This window comes from Macrotis lagotis, chromosome 1 (genome assembly GCF_037893015.1).
Source record: "Macrotis lagotis isolate mMagLag1 chromosome 1, bilby.v1.9.chrom.fasta, whole genome shotgun sequence".
In the NCBI taxonomy this organism is placed as follows: Eukaryota; Metazoa; Chordata; class Mammalia; order Peramelemorphia; family Peramelidae; genus Macrotis; species Macrotis lagotis.
The window spans coordinates 804170878-804197105 of record NC_133658.1 but is presented as its reverse complement, the minus strand read 5'-3'; the positions used below and the strand labels follow the sequence as shown (position 1 = coordinate 804197105).

At 40.3% G+C, this 26228-nt stretch overlaps 1 protein-coding gene across 2 annotated transcripts in view; it reads left to right on the top strand.

The window, feature by feature from the left end:
• The window catches only part of PAK1 (p21 (RAC1) activated kinase 1), a 201788-nt gene that overhangs the window by 28819 nt on the left and 146741 nt on the right, over positions 1-26228 (top strand). Inside the window, exon 1 of one of the 2 annotated variants that reach the window (XM_074216949.1) lies at positions 21489-21718. The exons of the other annotated variant lie outside the window; for it this stretch is intronic. The gene's annotated coding sequence lies outside the window, so the exon portion shown is untranslated. Of the gene's footprint in view, positions 1-21488; positions 21719-26228 lie in introns of those variants that run through there. 2 annotated transcript variants of the gene reach the window in all.

The window sequence follows — 26228 nt, the reverse complement described above, 5'->3', positions numbered from 1 at the left end:
TACCATGTCTTCTTCAGCCTATACACCCCCAGCTCCTTTGACTTGTCACAATATGACATGGTTTCAGTATCCCCTTGTTCCTCTCAGACATGTTAGTTTGTCAGTATCTTTCCTAAATGTTACCCAGAATTTTCAAATCCCTAGATGACATTTGACCTTAGTCAAGGCCAGCAGAACTCTGCAGTCCTGTGCACAATCTTTTGTATATGATAGATACTTCATGAATGTTTATATATTTGAACTTGGCTGCTGCATCCAACTACTAAATCATTTTGAGTTTGTAGCCCACTAGAAACCCTAGATTTCTTTCATATAAAATCTACTATTATCCCCAACAATCTTCTGAGCTCCTGTTAGTCTAATCAACCACAGTTGGATACACTGCACCTTGACCCCCACTAAATGATGTCATTTTGATTCTCTTCGAGAAAGGAATGACAGTCAATCTACCCATGTCTCCCTCAGGTTGTATTTGGACATTTGATAGTTTAAAGATTTAAGTATATAAGACTTTTCATTTGTTGTTTTCCCCATTCTGGACACCATTGCTGTTGAATTATTTTAGTTGTATCCAATTCTTTATGACCCCCATTTTGGAGTTTTCTTGGCAAAGCTACTGGATTTGACATTTTCTTCAACAGCTCATTTTATAGATGAGATAGCTAAGGCAAACAAGGTTGAGTGACTTGCCTAAGGTCACACAGCTTGTAAGTGGCTTTGACCAGATATGAACTCAGGTCTTCCTGAATCCAGGCCTGGTACTCTATTCACTGTACCACTCACCTGCCCCTTGAGTACACATAGCAAATTGCAAAGAAATCGCTTTATCCAAATCTATAATAAAGAGCAATCAGAGGAAACATATAGAAGAATATTTACCAGATATATACACATACATGTGCATAAACATATATACTACATATACACATGTATATACATACTCACAAGCACATACATATCCAGAATGCAAGAGTTCTTCCATTAGGAGTGAACTCAACCAAGAGAAAGAGCCCCAGATCTCTCTGAAATCTGAAATAATGTAGTTATTTCCAGTTTTTCTCATACCCACTTCTTAAATTCAAACTCTAGGGTTCCTTCTTCTGGGATCCCTTTATCCCCAAGGGCTGTGAACTTAGATGGGGAAAAGAATCATATCTTTATTTTCACTAACCTCAAACTGAAATTTATCATTTCTTTCAATTATTTTAACACATTATTAAGAGAGGAGTTCTATAAGTTTTACTAACATGTTAAAGAAGTTCATGACACACAAAAGTTAAGACTTATAGTCTTATCCCCTTCCACCCCCAAGAGTAGGTAGGTGGAGGTAGCTAGATGCCCCAGAACAGTGGGCTTGGAGTTGGGAAAACTTGAGTTCAAATCCAGTCTCAGATATTTACCTACTGTGTGACCCTGAGCAAAGTTACTTAACTCATTTTCCTCATCTGTAAAATAAGGGTAAGATAGCACCTATCTCTTAGGGTTATTGCAAGGATATAATGTAGTTATATTTGTAAAGTGCTCTCAAACTTTAAGCTTTGCAAATTTTAAAGTGCTAGCTATTATCGTAATAATAATATGGATAGAGTGTTGGACCTGATGTCAGGAAGTCATCTTTCTGAATTCAGATCTGACCTCAGACACTTAGTACCTGTGTGACCCCGGGGAAGTCACTTAACCCTATTTGCCTCAGTTTCCTCATCTGTAAAATGTGCTGGAGAAGGAAAGGGCAAACCACCAATATGATCATGATTGAAACAAATGAACAACAAAATTATCATCATATCACAAATTTAGAGCAGAGCCAGTTGGTCAAACTCTCTCATTTTTTTCTGAATGAGCAAACTGAGGGCTAGAGAAGTTCGTGTTATAAAATTAGAGGTCATCTAGTCTACCCCCCATATTTTACAGATGAAAAACCTGGAACACAGGGAAGTTGTGACTTTACCCAGCTCAAGCAGATATTAAAGTGTTGAAATCAGGATGTGAACCAGGTTCTCTGATCATAGTCCCAAACACTTGTCCAAGGTCACTGCATTTCAGACCACAATGGCTCTGAGTAGTTGGTGGGGCTAATGACTCCACTGGAGTTTGAGAGGAGTCATGTAATCTTGATTCTTTTAACTGACTCTTTTTCAGCTGTTTGGCAGATGGACCAACACCTACCTACCTTTGGGCATATTCTGTTCTAAACCCATCACTAAGAGCTGTCTGTGTCTTTCTCACCACCAGCAAGGTGGGGGAGCTCCGTTCAGACCTGAAATATTCTTCCCCCTCTCAGAGACAGTCAGCCATTCGCCCCCAGCCTGATTTATTTTTATCAGGCGTCTGTGACCTATTTTTCCACAGCAAAGGAACCCAGTGCTGAGAACACAGGGCCATCATTCTCAGTCTCATCTGAGCCACATGAGCAGGTTGGGGAACTCTGGATGGTGAGATCATGAAGCACAGGTGGCAATTTTGGAAGGGTCAAAGAGGTGAGAAGTAACTCCACCTCCACTTCCAACCTCAATCACTGCCTTCCTCATCTAGTTGTCTTCAAATTCTTGCTATATCTGTTTTGTGTTTTACAGGGTTTTTTTCCTCCAGTTTCATTGTGTTTGACTATTTGTGACCCCATGTAGGGTTTTCCTGGCAAAGATTTTCTTCTCCAGTTCATTTTACAAATGAGGAAACTGAGGCAAACAGTAAAATGATTTTCCAAGGTCACACAGCCAGGAAGTTTATGAGGACAAAGTTGAACTGAGGAAGATGAGTCTTCTGGTTCCAAGCCTATCCACTGCTACCTTCCTGCCCATGTTATAATTTACATAGCAGTTTCCCGATGATACTGAAAGAATCAAGATTGCAGTAGAAATAAAGCTAGATTTCGAGACAGAAGATGTGAATTTGAGTTCCTTGAATATTCATTTATTAATTAATACAATCTTGAGTCTGTCCCTTAACTGCTCTGTGCCTCAGTTTCCTCATCTGTAAAAAGAATAGGTTCTACTTGATGACCTCCTATCACCCTTCCAGTTCTAAATCTATTCTCTTATGATCTCATTTGATGCTCAAAACAACTCTGTGAGAGAAGTGAGGAAATTATTTTGCGAACTGTAAAGGCACTATTTAAACCTGAGTGACTAGCACTAGTGATGATTATACTGGCTGAGGTCTTAGAACTTCATACATCTAAGTGTCTTTTTATCTATTACCAGTCAGCTTTCCAATGGTGTGATTCAGTCTTATTCCATCCTTATGACACCTTGTGAAGGGAGGCATGGTAGAGATGATTATCCCCATTTTTATAGAGGAGGAAACTGAGGCTTAATGTAGGAAGGTAGCTTGCTTGGAGATCCCATTGCAGCAAAACTGGGGTTAGACCATGAGGTCTTTTGTGACTTACAGATCAGGGCTCTGTCCATTGTGCCTCCCCATTGTTGTAGTTGAGTTGTTTTCAGTCGAGTTTGACTCTCCATGACCCCATTTAGGGTTTTCTTGGCAAAGATGCTGGAGTGGTTTGCCATTTCCTTTTCTAGCACATTTTACAGATGATGAAAGTGAGGCAAACAGGGATGTGACTTGCCTAGGGCCACCCAGCAACAAGTGTCTGTTCCTTAATTAGAATTCAGATCCTCTGTACTCCAGGCCAAACTCTATCCAGCCATACCTAGCTGTTCTCCCCATTAGACCTCATAATTACCTCTTTAGCAGGATTCACCCAAATTCTTTGTTGGTCCTCCACCCCACCCCCACTTTCTCATCCTGGATTGATTTACCAGAGAGCCTTTGAAAAGGTCCTTTGTCAATGGCTTAGGAAAGTCCAGTGAGGATTCTATAGCCACCTACTTTTTCTTTTGCAGATTTCTAGGTCAGGTTTTTTTGGAATAGCCTCAAATCCCATTGGGTAGGGCAAGGGCTCCATAGAATGATATGGTTATCTGAAAGCAGGAGCTTCTCGAGAACCTTGTAGAGGGAATCTTCCAATTATCCTCTGCTTAGGAATTACTCTAGGTGTCTTCCCATTTTGTGATTTGATTTTTAATTAATCTATTTTAAGCTGTTTTTAGGTGATGGAGGGGAACTGAATTTAGTTACTACTCCTCACTCTGACTTCTTGTTGGCCAATGAATTTAAAGTTTTTATTAATGGGCTTGGATAAAGTCATAGAAGACCTGCTTAGCTCATCTGCTTCTATTCTTTCTGCTCATAGGACCATTACCCTGATTCAAGTCTTTATCACTTTTCCTTTGGGTTATGGCAATAGCCTGCTCATGGTCTCCCTACCTCCTCTCTTCCCTTTTCAGTACATCCTGAGAACAGATCTCCAAATGAACATTCCAGATACATGTGTCCAGCCCTGTCATCCTTCTGCTCCAAACCTTGACTAGAATTCTTGTTGCCTCTATTTTGACATCTCCTTCATGAAGAAGTCCCTCTCCCTTCTCCCCCTCCCCTCTCAGTTCTGTCATCCTACTTGATTTTCCTTGCATTTCATTTATTTGTATAGGCCGTACAGCAGATAGAAATCTGGCTTAGAGTCAGAAAGACCTGAGTTCAAATTCTACCTCACACACCAGTTGTGTGATTATGGAGAAGTCATTTAATTTCCGTCTGCCTTAGTTTATTCAGCTGTAAAATGGGGGCAATAATAGCTCCTGATTCATAAGGTTTTTTCGAGGACCAGATATCTGTAAAATGCTTAGCTCAGTGTCTAACATGTATATAGTAGGTGCTTAATATATGCTTATTTCCTTCCTTCTTTGCTTTTAGCTCTTATTATTCATACTGTATTGTATCTGTCACTAAAATGTAATCTGCTTGAGGGGAAGAGAGCATTATGTTTTGGTCTGTTTCCCCCAGTATGTAACTAGGGCTTGGTGTATAGTAGTCAATAAATGTTTTTGAATTTAGTGGAACCAGTGGACTTGGAGGGACAGCATACTGGGAAGGATAGATACCCTGCTTAAACAATGCAATCAGGGAGATCTCAGCATCTGGGCTGAGGCTAGTTAAATGAAATCAAATAGGGAAAAATGTAAAATCTTAGATGTGGATTCAAAAAACCAATTTCATATGTACCAGCTGAGGAGGCATGGTGAGAGTAGTTTGTCTGAAAAGGAGATTCCTGTGGCCTGCCAGTTACAGGCGAGTCACCAGGATATTATGGCAACAGAGACAGCTGACTCGACCTTACTTGGGCTGCATGAAGGTCCAGGAGGAAGAAGGGATCATCTCATTGTCTTCTGTCCTGGTCAAAGCATGTCTGGATGGATGTTCTGCACTGGGTGATGAATTTTATGAATTTTAGTGATAAACTGTAGAGGGGAACAGGGGAGAGGATGCTATAAGAGACTGAAGGATTCCAGGATGTTTAGCCTAGAGGAGAAAAGAAGACTTAGAGGGGAAATGATAGCTGTCTGTCATGTGGAAAAGAGGATTAGGCTTCATTTGCTTATTAGCCCCAGAGGGCAGAACAAGGAACTCTGAGTAGAAACAAAGAGTAGGTATATTTAGGCAAAACCTCCTAATAATTAAAATTATCTAAAAGAGGAAAAGGTTGCCTTAGGAGGTAATGACAATATCTTCTCCCCCCTCCTTAAAAAAATGACATTAAGAAATTTATGCTACTTGTTTTTATATCACATTCATTTCTAAATACATCCCTAAATACATTGCTATTGCTCAGTGAACTTTCAGTGGGATCCCCTTCCCTTGAGGTTGTCAAGCCAAAGCTGAACTTGTTTAGATTCAATCTAGCTGCAAGCATTTGTACTGACCAGGCCACAAATACAATGGTCTAATTTGATTTCCACAACTTCCCTTTTTTTCTTCTTTTTTGAAAGCAATAAGGGATTATGTGACTTACTCAAGGTCACATAGCTAGTGTCTGCCATTGATTTGAACTTCCCTTTTTTATATATGTTTTTAGGAAGAGAGAACATTTGGAACTGAAAGTTAAGATTCTGTTTCTAATATTATGATTCTGAAAACGTGGGAAGGTCTTTGGTGAGAAGTAATGTGATATGGTGAAGAGATCTCCAGATTTAGACTTACAGGAGCTGCCTTCAAATTTGAATTCTTCCCCTTTATATCTGTGTAACATTAGGCAGTGACTTAGACTCTCTGGGCCTCAGTTTCCTTATCTATGAAATAAGGACATCAAATTAGATGACTTTTAAGAATACTTCCAGCTCTAAAGCTATGGTTCTGTGGTCTTAGAATTATGAGAGAGAGAGAGAGAGAGAGAGAGAGAGAGAGAGAGAGAGAGAGAGAAGAGAGAAGAGAGAATTGATGCTCCTTTTTGGTTTAGGCAGCAACTCTGAGTTGCATTGCACTGATATCATTCTGAGATTCAATTCAATAAACCTTTTTTTAGTTTAGTTTTTTTTTTTTTTTGCAAGGCAATAAGATTAAGTGGCTTACCCAAGGCCACACAGCTAGGTAATTATTAAGTGTCTGAGGCTGGATTTGAACTCAGGCACTCCTGACTCCAGGGCCAGTGCTCTATCCACTACACCACCTAGCCACCCCTTGATAAACCCTTTTAAAGGGACAATTATTTACTTGCACTAGACAATGACTATATTCAAAGAAGAAAACAACACTGACCCATTCCTGTAGAAACTTCCAGCCTTTTGGGAACATAGAGTTAGGATTTGGAAGAGAGTGCAGCTCCCTCATTTTATAGTTGAGAACCCTGAAATGAAGAGAAGCAAAGCAATAATAATGATAATAATAAATCACAGCTAGCATTAGTTTGACAAATATTATCTCATTTGATCCTTGCAACAACCTGCAGATGTAGGTGCTATTATTCCATTTTATAGATGAGGAAATCAAGGTGGGTGGAGGTTAAATGATTTGCCCAGGGTCACACAGCTAGTAAGTGTCTGAGACCAGATTTAAACTCAGAATGATGGGTCTTCTGACTCGGGGTCTAGCACTTTGTTCACTGTACCACCTAGTTTCCCATTATGCTCTTTTTATTGATACTCTTAAAAAATTTACTGTTACTTCCCATTGACTCCCCTCCCCACTCAATAGGAACTTTGGAGGTAATAAATAACATGAAGCAAAAAAAAAAAAAACAAAACGATTCTTATGTTGGTCATGTCTGAGGATGTATTCTGCACCTGTAGTCTACCACCTTTGATGAAAAGTGGGAGGCGTGCTTCACTTTCCATCCTGTCTTCTGTATGCCTTGCTTTCCTTGCTGCTAGTCCACTGAGGTGATAAAGCAGCCTAGAGATATCTTATATCCCAAAGGCTCAAGATTCTACCCTGTGGCAGGCTGGTACAGGAATATTTAACCATAATGCTATTGAGGAGCACCCCAAGCATGTTCACAAAGAGTCTGAATTGGTATTAAACCAGTTCCTCACTATAATCCTCTGTCATTTTAAACTGAGGCCCTGGTGACCTTTTTCCCTGCTCTCTACTCATTGACCCATTTGGGTAGCTGGGTGGCACAGTGGATAAAGCACTGGCCCTGAAGTCAGGAGTACCTGAATTCAAATCCGACCTCAGACACTTAATAACCCAACTCATTTTGCCTAGTTGTCAAAGGTTAAGGAAATAGGCAATGCCTGTCTTTCATTAAAGTCACTGATATCTTTCCACCAGTATCCAAGTTCTCTGGTTGCTTGCCCTCTCCTTTTCTTTCTCTTTAATGACCAGCCTAGTAAAATGGCCCAGTTCTTGGAGTCAGGAAACCTATGTTGGAGTGCATGAGCTGTGTGACCCTGGACAAGTTTCTTAACTTTCTTTAGCCTCACTTTTTCCATCTAAAAATGGAGATAATAGTATTTGGGTTTCCTCCTTTACAGAGTTCTTAGGAGGAAAGTATTTAGTGACCTTTAACATTCTATAACAAAGAGATCATTTGTATTTCAACCCTTTCTATTTTCATCCTTCCTTTTTTTTCTAGCTTCACTCCTTTAGTTTTTGGTCTTCCACACTCTCTCTTGTTCCCCCTCAGTATTTTTGCTTTTCTTTTCCTGTCTCTGCCTTGTGCTTTGAAGAAGGGTTATGGTTTCTTTCTTCTTCCTCTGATCTTGAATTTCTAAACTAAGGGTTTTTCAGAATTTTTTTGTTTTTATTTTTATTTTTTAAAAATTTATTTTTAAAATGCACAAAATACATAAGATTGCAAAGGGAAACAAAATTTTAAAATACCATTATCAAAATATATTTAAAAAATAAGTTCATACAGAACCCCTGATAAACCTTTCCTCACCAAGAAATAACCCTTAGAAGCTCCTTCCCTGCCCCTTCAAGTCCATATGCATTGCTAATGTGCTTTTCTTTTTTTTTTAATTAGATGAACAGGGAATCCTCATCTATCCTTGAGGGTCTCTGCTTTGAGGCTAGGTCTTGTGGTGGGAGGCTATTTGTTATCTAGGGGACTGGGAAGCCCACAGTGTTCGGGCTGCCCCAGGTGCTCAGTAAGTGATTCTTGTGGTTCCAATCCTCAGCTTGGTTCCCATGGGCCTCATTGCTTCCTCTCACTGCTTCCTTATCTGCAAAATGGAGATGATAATGATGTATCTCTCTGGCCCCATGAGAGCCCTGGATCAATGGAATATTTGTAAAATGCCTTTTAAAGAGGCCACCTGGAACATCAGTGTTGTGTCAGGCAGAGGGGATATCTTGAGTGGGTTTCCTGACTCAGAGTTTTCTTGTCCTAAACAAACAATGCCTGTATTTCCCCCCCTCTCCCCCCATTAAGAGGTGGAGCTGGTAGGACTACCCAGAAGAAGCTGTTTGTAATTATCTAAAGGGATTGGGGTCAGGGAGGGTGTCATAAGAGTTTAGAAACTTGGGTAGCTGTAGTCTGAGTTCAGAAAAAGGATGGGTGCTGAAGATGTGGGGGAAATGGGACTGATAGGTTTGGGGAACTGCTTAGATATGAGTAGTAAGGGAGAGGGAACAGAAAAATCTCTCAAGGTTTCAGTCTTGGGAGATCAGATGAATGCTGGTATAAGAGAGAGAAATGGTGAAATCAGAGAGAGGAGCAAATTTAGTGGGAAAGATATAGTTAGGTTTGAGGCACATGGAATTTGAGAGGCAACTTGGTAAGAATGGAAATAGTTTAGGATTTAGGGGTTTAAAGACCTGAATTTGACTTCTGGCTCTAATTTACTACCCTTGCGGCCTTCCCTCCTGACATGAGTTTCCTCCTCTGGGAAATTAGGAAGCTTAATAGGCCTTTTAACTCTAAATCTTTTTTTTTTAATTAAAGATTTTATTTATTTGAGCTTTACAATTTTCCCCCTAATCTTACTTTCCCTCCCCCACCCCCCACAGAAGGCAATTTGCTAGTTTTTACATTGTTTCCATGTTGTACATTGATCCAAATTGAGTGTGATGAGAGAGAAATCATATTCTTAAGGAAGAAACATAAAATAAGAGATAACAAGATCAGACAACAAGATATCAGTTTTTCCCCCCTAAATTAAAGGAAATAGTCCTTTGATTTTGTTCAAGCTCCATGGTTTTTTCTCTGGATACAGATGGTATTCTGTATTGCAGAATAGCAGACATCCCCAAATTGTCCCTGATTGTTACACTGATGGATTGAATTAGTCCATCAAGGTTGATCATCGCCTCCATGTTGCTGTTAGGGTGTACAGTGTTTTTCTGGTTCTGCTCATCTCACTCAGCATCAGTTCATGCAAATCTTTCCAGGTTTCCCTGAATTCCCATCCCTCCTGGATTCTAATAGAACAATAGTAACTCTAAATCTTATATTCCTCTGGTTTTTAGGTCTCTAGGAGGTAAGGGTCTGAATATTAGAGAGAATGGTCAAGGTTAGGGACAAAGATTAGGGAGTCATTTGTATGAGAGGTGGGATTTGAAGCCTTTTTCTTTCCTCTCTTCTCTTTCTTTTCTCATATCCCCTTCTCTTTTTTCCTCATCTCTCTCTTTCTTTTTCTTTCCCACCTTTCTCTCTTCTCCTTTTTCACTTTCTTTTTCTTCTCAGATCTTCCCCTCTTCCCCTTCTTCTTTTCCTCCTTCCATCTATCATGATTTTTTTCTCTTCCCTATCTTTCCTTTCTTCCTTATTTCCCTGTCTCTCCTTTTCTTTCTATCATTCCCCCTTCTCCCTTTCCCTCTCTCTTATTTCTTCTCTTCAACTTTCTGGTATTCTCTCCTCTGCTTCTCTTTCCTTTTTTCCCTGACAATCTCCCCTTCCCCTTTTCCATATTTTCCTTCCCCTCTTTCTTCAATAAACATTACTTGAATGACTTCTACTCTAGATCTTAGGCTCTGCATCATTGGAATTGAGTGAAGGATAAAATGACAGAAGAAAGGTCCCCCTTTTTTGAGCTGTGGATTGTCTGAGATACTTGAGTAATTGTATCTTTGTGTTATTTTTGAGGTGGAGATGAACCCCTTAAATAGGAATAAAATTACTGAGGAGGACACTTGAACACCAAGAAGTTAAGCAATATAATGAAGATCTCACAACAGGCTGGTCTGGTCTTTTCATGCCCTATTATCTTCTCTCCAAAATTTCATGGTAACTTACTTTTTTGGTGTTGGAAGAGAGAGGTAGGAAATAGGTCCTCAATTGTTTTAGCTGTGAAAACTCAAAATTATAATTTATAGTTATAATACATTTAAATTTCAAAATGATCAAACTCTAGGCATAGTGGCTAGAGAGATGGAATCAGAAAGATCTGAAGTCAATAAAGATTAAGTGAACCACCTATTACTGTCTTGAGAGTACAAACAATGGCAAAAAGCAGGCCACTAGGTGGTGCAATGGATAGTATCTAAACCTTGGAGTCAGGAAAAGCTGAATTCAAATTATACCTCAGACACTGTTTGACCCCTGGGCAAGTCTCTAAGCCTCTGTCTGCCTCAGTTTCCTCATCTTCAAAATAGGATAATAATACTTCCCCAACCCCCCCATTGTTGTTATGATAAAAGTACTTTAAAGCATGATATAAATGCCATTATTCTTATTATTCTTGCTGAGAATGTTAGAGATGGAAGGGATATGAAGGATATTTAACATAACTTTCCTTTATCTTACTTTCCCTTCCCCATTTGACAAGTGAGAACCAGAGAAATGAGATGCCTTGCCCTTTATGTAGACCCCTCACATAACTTTTCCTTTTCTGCCTTTAGCCCCCTTGTCCCCATAGGCATTCTTATTCCTCTCCCTACCACTCCATGGATTCTTTTAAGTATTTTAGACCCACTACCTGTTTCTGAGGAACCTGTTCAGCTTCATTTTATTCTACTCATTCCCCTTTACATATCTTACATTCCAGTTCAAACATACTAATAATAGCAAGCATTTATACAGTGCTGTAAGGTCTGCAAAGACCTTTTACTTTATTATCTCACTTGATTCTCACAACAACCTGGGAAGGGAGGGGCTATCATTTTAAAGATGAAAAAACTGAAGCAGACAGAGCTGAAGTGACTTGTCCAGAGTCACACAACTAGCAAGAGTTTGAGGCAAGACTCCAGCTCTCTCTTTCCTAGAATGCCCAGCTGCCTCTAAGATGTTTATCTTTACATGTTCTTGCTATTGTATTACTTCTTTTGCTACAATATAATAATAAAAAAGAGTGTCACATCTTGGGTCCTTTATCTCAGAGGCTCCAAGTCCAACACCAGAGGAAGAGAATTTTTTGACTTGGGCTAATAATGCTAATAAAAACACCTCTTCTTTCTATGCTGAATCATTCTCTTTACTCTCATGAAACAATGAAATTCTGTGCTTTGGTAGCCCCTGTTTTGTAGATGAAACTGAGGCTTCAGATGAAGTCATTCATTTGCTCTAGCTTACATCAATGGAGAGAACTCAGAAAACCCTTATTCCTTTCTCCTTTCTTGAAAATTAAATTGTTATTTCTGTGTTTTTTTTTTATATTACAGACATTTGTAGATTGCCCTCCACTTTTGTAATTAAGTAAAGCAAAAACAATGAGTGACATAACCTAAAAGGGCTTGCAACCTTCCACATCTGGACACATGCCCCAACCGATTAAAATTTTTTTTTTAAGGGTATTAAAGAAACACATCCCAGACCAACAAACAAATCTAAATTTATTCATAAAAAACCCAAAGCAATAAACATACATCCCTAGGGTACTGTTTGACCTTAGTGGTGATCAATTTTGTGATTAGAAACTGAGAATGAATCTGCATGGTTAATTGGAACCAAAGCTCCCCTGGAGAATCCCTGAAGTGTTATGACCTGGGAAAATGGACACTTAGGCTCTAGTTTAATCAGAGTCAATACAAAGTAGACAAAGCAGTACTATGTACATGTTATCTCATTTGAAGCTCCAATACTGGAAGGTTGGTATTATTATTATCCTCATTTTACAGTTGAAGAAACTGAGGCAGATGGAGGTTAAGTGTCTTTTCCAGAGTCATTCAGTTAAGGAAGTGTCTGGGGCAGGATCAAACAGTCAATTCTTTCTGATTCCAAATCCAATACTATGCAGCCAAGTTAATTAGAGTACTATAAAAGGAGTCAGAAAACTATGTCTAGGTCTCAAACTTGGATCAGTCATTAGTTTTTTTAACTGTGGTGGAACCACTTTTTGTCTCTGAGCCTCAGTTTCCTCCTCTGTGAAAAATAGACTTCAAAGCATGAGCTGCTCTTTCTGCTATTTTTTTTTTAGGTTTTTGCAAGGCAACGGGGTTAAGTGGCTTGCCCAAGGCCACACAGCTAGGTAATTATTAAGTGTCTGAGGCCGGATTTGAACCCAGGTACTCCAGACTCCGGGGCCAGTGCTTTTATCCACTACGCCATCTAGCTGCCCCACTGCTATTTTTTTTTTTTATCTTTCCTTTTGCCCAAGTATTATGCCTGTGTGGAGGAGATCCTGGACTCTTGAGGGCTCTGCCAATGAAGTTCTGGTGGAACCTACTCAGTAAGCTGGAAAGACTTGGAATCCAGGTCCAGGCCCAGACTTCCTTGTCTGTCTGTCTTTTGATTAAGGACCACTCCAACCAAGAGGTGCTTTATGGGAGAGATGGGCATTAGTGATAGTATTTTTTTCCCCCTCTTGGGATTCTTGTAGGTGGAGGGAGTATCCACCCATTGGTGAAATATTATGTATCCTTAAAGTCTAGGATCATGTATAAACTCCTCTATCTGATGGGGAAAACTCTTCATAATGTGGCTCTTCCTGCCTTTCTAATCATCTCACATTCTCCACATACTCTGCAGGTCCAGCCATACTGACCTATTTGCTTTTCCTTCACCATAGTACCTGAATCTATTTATCTGCACTATTCACATAGTACCTGAATCTATTTATCTACATAGGAAGCTGTTCCTCTTTGCATTTTCTCTTTATAATTCTTGCTTCTTTCCAGATTCAGTTCAAATGCCGCCTTCTGAAGGGAGGAGGCCTTTCCCAATCTCTCCAGCTCTATAAAGTTACCTTCTATCTACTATCCCTCTTCAACCATCTATCTACTCATACATCTAATATGTACATGGCTATTTACATGTAATCTCCCCCATTAGACTGAGCTTGAGAGCAGAGGATGTTTCTTGCCTCTTTTTGTATCCCCTGCATAGAGATGTGCCAAGACCTGACAGTAGTAGGCACTTTAATGTTTATTGACCAACTGACTCTTTCCATGCAGTCTCTGTCATTATGATGGTGATGAAGTCAGGGACCCTAGGACTGGAAGCCAAGATCTCAGTCCACAAAAGCACTCCTTCCTTTTTTCCTTCCATCTCTTTAAACAGAAAAAACACATTTTGTGGTGAGTGCTGAAGGGAGGAGTGGCCATTCAGGGGAGCGTCCTAATTCTCTGCACTGGCACCATTGGCTGGTTCTGCTGCACAGGTACTTGAACCTTACCTAGAGGGTGGATGAGGCAGAACTGGCTTCTGTTTTCCCCAAGAAGTGAGGGACACTGGGGAGGAGGAGGCTAGGCTAAGAAGCTGAGCAGTTTGGGCCTCTCTGTTGAGACCCTGTGGGACATTTAGATGCAAATCTCTCCCTTCTGATTTTTTTGACATCTGCCACCCTATATAATCCTTCCTTAGATGGAGACCAGGAGGAGTGGGGTTCAGATGCAAAGTCACTGTGGTCTTGTGAAAAAATGACTGGAATTGGAGCCAGCAAAGAATCGGGTTCCCTTGCCAACTCTGGCATTCATTAGTGGTGTGACCCCCAACAGGTCACCTAGAATCCTAGAATCATGGATTTAGATTTGAAAAGGATTTTAGAGACCTTCTAGTCTAAGTGCCCTCTTTTACAGGTGAGAAAACTGAGGTCTAAACATATTAAATGATTTACTAAGCTCACAGAGAGTTGAGTTCTCTGAGTACAAATCTTTCTTCTAAACTGCCTTGTTGAGCTTCAGTTTTCTCATCTGTAAAATTAGGAATTATCCATGAACTTTTAATGAGTGCCTACTATGTGTCTTATCAGTGCTTGGGAAATCCAGAAAGGATGAAATAATCCCTTGTTCCAAGGCCCTAACATCGTGCTGGGGGGGTGGGGTGTGCATAAGTATATACAAAATAAACAAGCAAAATATATTTAATAGTAAAATACAAGGTATTTCGGGAGAGAGAACACTTGTAATGGTATACTTACCTCCTTAGAGGTTTGTTGACAGTAAAGGACTCTGTCAGTGTTGTTATGAAACCTTTAAACCCCATAGTTATGGTGAGTTTTTGTCATTATCTTTACTTGGACAGAAAATTTGGTTGGCTGTTGCCCTATTCTGGGGAGTATTGATGACTCTTTCTGGATATTGGGTATGAGTGTATATATTATATTGTTGTTCAGTTGTTTTTCAGTTGTGTCCAATTGTGATTTCATTTAGGGGTTTTTTTTTTGGCAGAGCTATTAGGGGGATTTGCCATTTCCTTCTTCAGTTCATTCACAGATAAGGAAACTGAGGCAAACAAGACTAAATGACTTGTCCAGTGTCATACAACTTGTAAGTGTCTGAGGCCAGATTTGAACTCATGAAGATGAGTCTTCCTGACACCAGGCTCAGTGCTCTATCGACTGAGTCACCTGGCTTCTCTATGTAAATCGTACTTGTACATTATTCTAAATTAAACTGTGAGTTTGTTGAGAGTAGGGACTTTATGTCTTTTTATCCTCAGTGTTCAACACAATACCCCAACACATAGTAGATGCTTAATAAATATTTATTGATTGAGTGATCATAGGGCTATTCATATGGATCTGGAAGGGATCTCAGAGGTCACCTATTGCCTCTTTTTTCAGATCAGGAAATTGAGATGCTTGGAGGTTAAAGAACTTCTCTAATTTTAAGAAAAGTAAGTATTTTAGAAACTAAAAAGAGAACTTTGCAACTAGTAAGTGCTTAAAAAATATTTGTGTAATTCTATTTGGACCATCCCCTTTGCTGAGGACTGTGAGATAACAGCTCTTTAGTGTTCCAGCCTCTCTGACTCTGGATCCTGAGGCTATTTAAGCAGAGAAGAGCTATATTCACTCCAGTGGGAACACCCCAAAGGGAAACTGGATTTGGGATGGAGTCTATTGAACAGCTGGTATTTGATGCAGTGGAAGCAATTTCAGATTGGAGTGAGGCAGGGAAGGCTTTGGAGTCTTTGGAGAAGAGAGAGGTGTTATTTTTAACCCCCCTTTTACAGAAGAGGAAACTGAGGCAGACAGGTGTTAAGTAGCTTGCCTAGGTTGACACAGCTTCTGTCTAAGTAGAATTTGAACTCAGGTCTTCCTAACTCCAGTGTTCTATCTATTGTATCACCTATATAGCAGATACCTAATGAATACATATTTAATTTATTTTTAATTGATATTTTGTTTTATTTTTCCAGTTCCATGTTATAGAAATTTCTCAACATTCATCCACTTGCGTATTTATAAGCTCCACATTTTTCTACCACCCTCTCTTCCTAATCCCTCCCCTTGGTGTTGAATGGTTTGATAAAAATTGTACATGTACATTTGTGTTTAACTTATTTTATGTATTAGTCATTTTGTGTATGAGGACTAAGAGAAAAGAAAGAAAACCATGGGATATGAGGAAAAAACATAAGAGAAATTTTTAAAAGGTGAACATAGCATCCATTCAGATTCTTTTTTTCTCTGGATGTGGATGGCATTGCCCATAACAATTCTCCTGGAGTTGTCCTAAATCTCTGACCTACTGAGAGGAGCATGCATATTTAATTTAGTTGATATTCCATAGAAAAAAACCCACTTCATAACTATAAACAAATGGATGATAATATTATAGTCATTTTTTCAAAATTTCAAATTCAAGAATTTTTTCAAAATTTAAAAATTTATGGCCACTTAAAAATTTTTTAGAAAATTGAACTTACAAAAATTTAAAAATGTTGCCTATTCAAATTATTTATCAAAATTCTAAGTTGTGATAGGAAGAACTGTGTACTGCAAGTCAAGAGATCTTGAGTTCTGGTCTTGCTTTGGCCTCAGACTTGTTATGTGATCTCAGGTCACTTTCCCTTTCTGTATTTTATCTAGAAAATGAGAAGTCAGACCAGATGACCTCTAAGGTGTATTTCATTGTCTCCTTAAAGAGTCTTGGTTTTTCTAGGAGAGTTTTAGTCTTTCTTAGAAGTGAAGGGAAAGGGAAGAGCTAAATAAACTACTAGTCTTGAAGTCTGGTAATGTAAGGGGTCAACCTTATCACAGTCATCAGTGACTTCCTGTCTTGATTTTGGAATTAGCTGGAATTGGTTAAGAGTATATTTGGCTTTCTGTCAGTCTCAACTTTCTTGAAAGCTAGCTTTGCCCTCTGCACTTTATAACTAAGAAGTGCTGTGAGGATAAATTGTAGAGGGGAATTGTACATTACAAAGAACATGAATTAAAAGTGTACTTGTAGGCTTGATTTGTGAAGCAAGTTCCTTCCCTTTAGTTGGTGACTTTGGTTTTTTTTTTTAGATTTTTGCAAGGCAAATGGGGTTAATAGGCTTGCACAAGGCCACACAGCTAGGTAATTATTAAGTGTCTGAGGCCAGATTTGAACCCAGGTACTCCTGACTCCAAGGCCGGTGCTTTATCCACTACACCACCTAGCCGCCCCTAGTTGGTGACTTTTGAATGGATTTCTTGGAGGCTCATGTGGCATGACCCGTACAGATGGAAAATTGATTTTTATTTATTTGTGAAGATGGCCAGTTCTACATTTCCTTAGACTCATGAGATATCAGCCTTGGTAGGAACCATGAAATATTGAATGCTAGAACTATTGACCTTTTTGTTGTTTAGTTGCTTTTTCAGTTGTTTCTGATTTTTTTTGAGCCCTTTTGGAATATTCTTGGCAAAGATATTGGAGTGGTTTGCCATTTTCATTTACAGCTCATTTTACAGAAGAGAAAACTGAGGCAAACAGGGTTAAATGACTTGCCCAGGGTCATATAACTAAGTGTCTCATGATGGATTTGAACTCAGATCTTCCTGACTCTATCCACTTTCTACTTAGCTGCCCAGAATTGGCCTTAAAACCCAGAATATGGGACAGCTAGGTGGTGCAGTGGATGCAGCACCAGCCCTGGAGTCAGGAGTACCTGAATTCAAATCTGGCCTCAGACCCTTAATAATTACCTAGCTGTGTGACCTTGGGCAAGCCACTTAACCCCATTGCCCTGCAAAAACTAAAACAAAACAAAACAAAACAAACCCCCCCCCCCCCAAAAAAAACCAAAAACCAAAACCAAACCCCAGAATATGAAGCTGAAAAGATCTTAGAACATAGAATATGAGAGCTGGGAGAAGCCTTAGAACAGAGAATGTCAAAGCTGGGAACCTCAGAATAAAGAACGTCAGAGCTGGGGGCGGGGAACTCAGAACACAGAATGTCAGAACTGGGAGGGACCTTGGAACAGAGAATATCAGAGCTGAGAGGGACCTTAGAACAGAGGGTCAGAACTGGAAGGGTTTATGAACAAAGAACTAGAAAAGATCTTAGAACAAACTATTGAGGTTATTATACATTTAGAAAATAGGTACTTTAAAACATAGGAAGTCTGGGCTTGAAGGGTATGTGGAGAATTTGATACACTGGGAAGCAGAATGGAATTAGAAAGTGATTTGCCCAAAGTCATACAACTAATAGACTAGAATCCAAGTCTTCCCTGGCTCCAGGTTCCATTTTCTTTCCATTATATAATACCCCGTCAATAATCAGTGAGCAAATGTTTACTGAACACCCACCTTGTCATAGGGTTAAACACTGATCCTCGCCCTTAGGGAACTGTCAATCTCTAATTACTAATAAATCAAGTTAACCTTCTAGTTGTGATAAGACACAGGTTTTCAGTTTTCCAGACCAATTCTAGCAAGATACAAATGATCTCCCAATTGCAAAATCTAATAACCTTTACTTACTCCTCATCATTCTTGCCTTTGACTTTTAGAGAGGTTTTAGAGACATCCCTCTCTCCCAGTTCTTCACTGAATCTTCATCCTTGCTCTGCCTGCTTACCCAGTGGAGGGTAGGATGGGTCTTCTGCCAAGGCTCTGGCTTGGTCCCCTTCTCTTCTCCCTTTATACCATTTATCCCATGGTTTCAGTGATTTGTACACAAGTGATTCTCAGATCTACTTCTCTGATCCTACCCTCTTCCAGCCTCCTGTTACTTCTCTCCATTTGGCTTTTAGACAGCTTTACAATGCATGCCTTATAAACATCTTAAACTTAACATGTCAAAAACTGAACTTATCTTCCTTCCATTCCACCCCCCCCAAACTCTTCCCTTTTCCCTACTTTCCTATTATCAACAAGACTACTACCAACCTCCTAGTCACCTAGGTTTAAAACCTAGGAGTCATTCTCAACTCCTCATTCCCCTTGCCCCTCAATTAATATCAATGTTCAGATCTTAGAGATTTTACCTTCATGCCATTTTCCACATATGCCCTCTTTTCTGCTCTCATCACCTCACCTGGTTTATCTCCCAATGTTCATATGGACAATTTGTGCCTATGGTATAGCCTCCTGAGTTCATATTGGTCTGTGAATACAGTGTGCCTTTATTCCAACATAGTGACCTCATTTTGGTCCTCCTCAAGAAGCAAAGACAATAACCTGATCTAATACAATAACCCACTGATTGGTCTCTTTCCACTTCAGTCCACCTACTCCTCAGATGTCAAATTGATCTAGTTTGGCCTGAGCTTTTAAAAAGAGGTATTTGGGGTAGTGTAATATTAGGACATGCAACCCCAGTCTGAGATTTGTGAGGCCTGGCTTCTTGACTTAAAGTTGAAGAGACCTGATTTCAAATTCAGCTACAGACACTTCTTTGCAGTGTGACCCTTTGGCAATTTGTCTTGCTGAGTGCCTGATCTGTAAAAGAGGATAATAATGGCATCTACCTTCCAGAATTGTTGTGAGGTAAATTGTTGTGAGGTAATATGGGCTAATGTTTGAAAAAGGATTTATAAAATTCTGCCTTCAGCTGGCCAGCTAGGTGGTCTAGTGGATAGAGCACCTGGCCTCAGACACTTAATAATTACCTAAGTGACCTTGGGCAAGTCACTTAACCCCACTGCCTTGCAAAAACAAGACAAAAAAAAATCCAATTTCTACAAAAAAGCCATGCTCAACTGCTCTTTATTCCAGTGCCTTCCCTCTGTTAATTATTTCCTATTTATCCTTTATCTAGCTTGCTTTGTATATATTTGTTTGCATGTTGTCTCCCTGATTAGAATGTAAGCTCCTTGAGGGCAGGGACTATGTTTTACTTCTTTTTTTCCCCCAACACTTAGCACAGTGCTTGTAACATAGAAGACAGTTAATAAATATTTATTGCTATTTGTAAAGAATTTTGTAAACCAAAGTGCTATATTTTCTGTTGTTTATTCTTGTCTGGCTCTTCATGATCCCATTTCGGATTTTCTTGTCAAAGACATTAGAGTGGTTTTTCATGTCCTCCAGCTCATTTTACAGATGAGAAAACTGAGGCAAACAGGATTAAGTGACTTGTCACCCAGGGTCACCCAGCTAGTGAGAGTCTGAGGTCAAATTTGAACTCAGGAAGGTGTCTTCCTGGTTCCAGGCTCAGAGCTTTATCCACTGTACCACCAAGCTGTCCAAAGTACAATGTAAATGTTGGCTATTACCATTATTACTGTTATTGTTGTCCATATTCTTATTTGACTCAAGCACAAGCACTATGGGATAGTTGGTATGTTATTTCCCCCTCTTTATACCTCATTTTTTTCTTTTTCTATGAAATGAAAGAGTTGAACTTGGTTCCCTTTAACTCTAACATTTTAGGACACTTTTGATCCTTTATTGTAGCACATGCTCCTTAGGATTCTAGGATTGAACTAGATCACTTTATAGGTCATCTATTCCAAATCTTTCATTTTACAAATGAGGAAACTGAGTTGTGTCAGAAGTGGGATTTGCACAAATACTTTAAGGATTTACTAATGGTGTGGACTTTTTTTTAAGAACGAAGGACAAATCATCATCATCATCATCATCATTCCTTAGCTTCAGTCAATTCATTATTCAAGATGGAGGCAAGAGGAATGGGTAGAAAACTTCTGGGGTGCAACCAGCAAAAAAGGAGGATATTTGGTTAGAGATTTTTAGAAAAGTACATACACACACACACACATATTTGTGCAGAAATGACTACAGTAATCAATTTGTATTTGACATCAGTCTGGGTTTAAATTTCACCTGTCACTTCTTACTGGTATGATGCTGATGATGAAGATTTGTCCTTCATTCTTAAAAAAAGTCCATGACATTAGGGAGGTGATGCCATGCTAGGCGTGTGAATTGAATTTGAGTGAAGGGGTGCTGTGTAAAGTCACCAGCCTCAATTTCTCCTTCAGAGCCATTTGGGTGCAGTAGCAATATATAAATTAGAACAATTGGACATGGCCCTGAAAGTGAGGCAGTCTGGGATAAGTGACTTGCTTAAAGGTCACACACAGCTAGTGTCAAGTTTCTTAGTCAAGATTTGAACTCAGGTCCTCCTGACTCCAGGGCTGGTGCTCTAACCACTGCACCACCTAAGGATTGTCAGAATTAAGGGAACTCCATGATAATAAAGACAACTTCTATCTCTGTGGAGCTCTAAAGTTTGCAAAGTGACTTTTAACATAGCCCTTTAAGATCAAGGATGCAAGGATTATTGTCTCTATTATTGAGTAAATATAGGCTCAAATGTTAAGTGACTTGCCCATGTTTGTACAGATAAGAGGAGGCAAGAGTTGGGTGTCTTTTGAGCTCAAGTCTGGTGCTTTGCCCACAGTGCCATAATACCTGATTACCCTGGGGGCATTTTTATCTAGCTTTCCCTGCCTAGGACAGTTGCTGCCTGTAGGGGAGGAAAAGCAAAAACAAAGAGTCAACCAAACAAAAAACTTGCTCTTTGGGAGAAAGTCCAGCCAAGAGGTGGTGTAACCATCTTAGGGGGAGGTCCTTCATGGTGGCCCATGTAGGCAGGAAAGGGTTGGGCACATTCAAAGAGGTGGGGAGGAAGAGCCCCGCCCCACCCTGGCCAGTTCACCTGTCTTTCTCAGACTAGGGAGGAGATAGAGCAGCAGTGCTCACTTAGGTGAGGCCTTGGGGGAGGGCAGAGGGGCAGAGGCCAGAGTCCCCTGAGGTTACTTTCTTGAGAATTGGCCAAGACTTGGGAGAACTTTGGAACTTGGGACCTCCACTCGAGAAGGGCAAGGAAGCTCTGAGACAGAGGGGAGGCTCTGAGCCCAGTGGGAGACACCCTGTGGAAAGTGAAACAGGTAATATTTCTGACCATTTAAACTGTGTGGGCCAGCCTGAGGGGTAAAGGGTGTGGAATTGCTTTTGTTTGTGAAGTGAGGGTGTGAAACTTTAACATCTTAAAACTTAGCCTTAAGATGTTGGGGGACAGCCTGTAAAACTGTTAATAATTTTTAGAATTCCCTTTTCTTGTACTCCTGTCTGATCTCTACAGAACTATCAAATGTAAAAAGTAGAAAGGACCTTGGCATAAATAGAGCATCTCCAAGCAAGAAGGGACCTTAGAAGAGAGAATATTAGGGCACAGAACAAGAATGCCAGAAAAGAGCAGTCATTATCAGTTGTGAGCTCTCACCGCCGAGAAGCCCCTTCAGACAGAGCATCACCATTGCTCCTCTATACCACCCAGCAGAGGGAGGCTGGACAAAGGCTCTTTCTCCCATTTTCCAAATGAAGAAACCTAGTCTTAAAGGAGGGAAGGGATTTGTCCACAGTCCTGCAACCTCTAACTGGCCTAGGATATCAGAAATGCCTATTCTGATGAGACTAAAAGTCATAATGGAAAAATGCTTAGGGGTGGAAAGGGCCCCGGGCTTTGTGGCAAAATCACAGCACCAGCCGGGACAGTGGAGGGCATCTGATCCAACCTGTATCTAATCTTCCAGCCTTGCCACAACTTCCCCTTCATGGGGTCATCATCCAGGCTCTACTCAAACAGCACCTTCAGTGACAGTGAGTCCCCTCATCCCTGAGGCTGCTCTGTCCCAGTGAGGACACTTGATATTTTAAATAGTTTTCTTTTTGTCACTTCAGAATCTGTCCCAAGGATGCTTCCACCCTTTGCTCTATTAAGTACCTACTGTATGTGTTGTAAGCATCGTGCTCATAGTGCTAATTGCACATTGAAGCCCCTAACTTTTCACCGCAGGTGTCGTTTGAGTCTTTCCATGAACCCTCTGTAGGTGGTTAGCACAACCTACTGGGAATGCCTTTTTTACCAAGTCTGTTAAAATCCTGTGGATGGCAGGGTAGCCTGTGAATTCTTCTTTGTCATCCTACCCCCTCAGTGCCTCCCTAGCCTCTTGGAGGTTTCATATCAAATGTCCTTGGCAGGATGTTGCAGGATGTTGCACATTGTAGCCTCTTTCCCCAGTACAGTAGGCACTGGATAAATGCTCAGTGGGTTGATTTTCATACTTATCTTTTAACTGTATTACATGATTTACTGCTATTTTGTGTTTTGTTTTTTTTTTTAGTCTAGATCTATGACCTCATTGCTTTGGGGAAAGATTCCCTGATATGAATCAGCCACTTGCAACTCCTCTGTGACTTACTGTCCTTTAAAGCTGCCTGGGGAATAAATGCAGTGACTCACTCCTAGGGACAGACAGACAGAAGAGTAGAGAGAGCTCCAGACTTGGAGAAAGGAAAACCTCAGTCCAAAACCTGCCCTGATCCTTGCCAGCTTTATGATCCTGTACAAGTCCCTTATCCTCTCTCACATTCAATTTCCTCATCTGTACTAACAGGTTCTACCATCCAGGGTTGTCTAGAGGCTCAAATGACATAATATATGTGAAACCTCATCCAGCTAAATATAATTATTATAGAATGGCAAAGTGGTGCGGTGGATAGAATGCCTAGCCACGAATTAGAAAGACTCATCTTCCTGAGTTTCAAAGATGGTCTCAGACACTTACTGACTTTATGACTCTGGGCAAATCACTTGACCCAGTTTACCTCAGTTTCTTTATCTGTAAAATGAACTGGAGAAGGAAATGACAAACTATTCCAGTATCTTTGCCAAGAAAACCCCTAAAGGGGTCATAGAGGATTGGACACAACTAAAAATGACTGAATGTTATTATTATTATTATTATTATTATTTATTTTTAGAATGTTTTAGAGATGAGACTAAAGTTCTATAACTTTTTGATCTCCTCCCTGTCTATTGTGCTGAGTCTTCTCTATATCCTACAGATATGTAGGGGACTATTTGCGTTAAATGAATGACCTTCAGCCACAGGGATAAAGTTGGGGTGTGCACCTGATTCCACTAGGGTGCTCAGGGGAGGGACAGATCCAAGAGGGCTGGAGGAATCAGGGAGCCAAGGGAAGATAGGCTGCATTGCTCTTCCCCAGGGCTGGTGTGAGAAGAGTGCTTTGTCAACCATAAGATATGGGAGACACGTGAATTGTTACTAGGGTTATCAGATTGTTGAATGCAGACATTTCTTTTAGGCTAAGGCTGTATGTAGGGGGTTGGGGGTGGATAATGAATGCCATGATAAGAAGTGACATAGGTGGGGGTGTGTCAAAGGGCAGGAGGAGACTGGGGACCTATGGGGCTCATTTGAGTTGTCCAGGAATAGTCTGTCTCCTTTCTGGGCTTCTGCCCTTAGGCTAATGTGCCGGCTTGGGGTTCCCTTTGAAGGCCCACCTGGCATCTCGGGCTGTGGTATAGGCAGCTGCGTAGCCAGTCTGTGGGCTGGGACAGATGGAGTCTGTTAGACTTAGGCAGCAGGGACAGTGGGAGCAGCCTAACTTTTTTTTTTCTTTTTCCCACCCCCTTTATGGTGGAAGCTTCCCCCATAAAGCAAGCCTCTGTGTCGTGATGGTTCAAGAGAATGTGGTGCAAGGGAGTGGGGGAAAGATTATTAGATGTAGAGTCTGGAGGAGGAGGCCTGGGTAGTTCCAGGTGTTCCATAAATTTGCTGTGTAATCTTGAAATGATTTCACTTAAATACTCAGGGCCTCAGTTTTCATCTCTAAAAAGAGGGATGAATTGAATTAGATCTTTCAGATCCTTTCAACAGGGACTTCTCACTGTCCTTTCCTCTGTCTCCTGGCTTCCTTCAAGCTTTAGATCAAATCTCACCTTCTGCAGGAGGTTATTTTAGGACCTCCCCACCATGGAGATTACCTTCCACTTAGGGACAATCTAATCATATACCTCCAAAGTTATTTTCCTGCTGTCTCTTTCAGTAGAGTATATAAACTCCTGGAAGATAGGGGCCATGTATTTTGATTTAGATTTTTTAACCTATCTTTGTATTGCCTCCAATGAGCACTGACACATAAATACTTAACTAAATGTTTGTTGTGACTGATGACTAATTAATAATCTATGTATGGTTTGTGTATGAGCAAGCTGTCTCCTAACAATCTGTAGTTCTTTGTCCTAAGCTCCTTCTGACATCTGAATTTTAAAATTCTGACTTTTTTTCTGAGTCTTTGGTGGTGCTGGCTGCAGTTTCTTCTGAAGATTCTTCATCTCCCTCACTTCTGAAGGTGAGGAGAGGATTTTATTTTTTTGGGGGGGGGGCTTATTTTCTCCAGTAGTATCTTCTTTTCTCTACAGAATTTTCTGAGTAACCTCCTGTTCCTTTATGTTATACTATGGGTATCAAGAGAGGAGGACAGTAAACCATGGGCTACATATTGACTTAGAAAACCACAAATTAGCATTTTATATATATATATATATATATATATATTATTGTATTTTTATTTATTTTGGTAAATATTTACCAATTTTATTTTAATCTGGTTGTCTACTGGGGAGAGCATGTTTGACATGCCCTGTAAAATGAGAGGGTTGGACCAAATGATGTTCAAGATTCTTCTCAGCTGGGGTGGCTAGGTGGATAGTGGATAGAGCACCAGCTCTGGAGTCAAGAGTACCTGAGTTCAAATCCAGCTTCAGACACTTAATAATTACCTAGCTGGGTGGCCTTGGGCAAGCCAATTAACCCCATTGCCTTGCAAAAACTAAAAAAAAAAAATATTCTTCTCAGCTCACATATTCTTTGTTCCAAAGTCTCTTTGCAGCTTTGACATTTCTTGACTTCTATATATTAGACCTAATTCCATCCCTGAGTCTGAGCCCTTCCCTTTGTCCCTAGTCACCCCAAAGTCAGACTATAAGTGGGAGAACCAGGATTAGAACCTGAGAGTTCTGATACCAAGTCCAGTGGACTTTTACTAGTTTAGCCCAGGCTGAATGAAGAACTTTAAATAATATATTCATGAGCCAAGGAGAGGCTTTCCATTGGTGACTGATCTTAACTATTGTTGGATCCCACCATCCTCTGTAACTCAATGGTGGCACCCTGGGTCTCTCAGACTCAGTCTGTGTGCTTCTCTGTTCACCTTTTTTTTTAAAATATGTTTTTTTTGCAAGGTAATGAGGTTAAGTGACTTGACCAAGGTCACAAGCTAGGTAATTCTTAAGTGTCTGAGGTAAAATTTGAACTCAGGTCCTCCTGACTCCAGGGTTGGTGCTCTATCCACTGTGCCACCTAGCTGAGCCCTCTATTCACTTTTGTATTAATTCTTTTTTTTTTTTTGCAAGGAAGATGGGGTTAAGTGTGGCTTGCCCAAGGCCACACAGCTAGGTAATTATTAAGTGTCTGAGACTGGATTTGAACCCAGGTACTCCTGACTCCAGGGCCGGTGCTTTATCTACTATGCCACCTAGCCGCCCCTTTTGTGTTATTTCTTAGCAACACCTTTTCCCCATTAAATTGT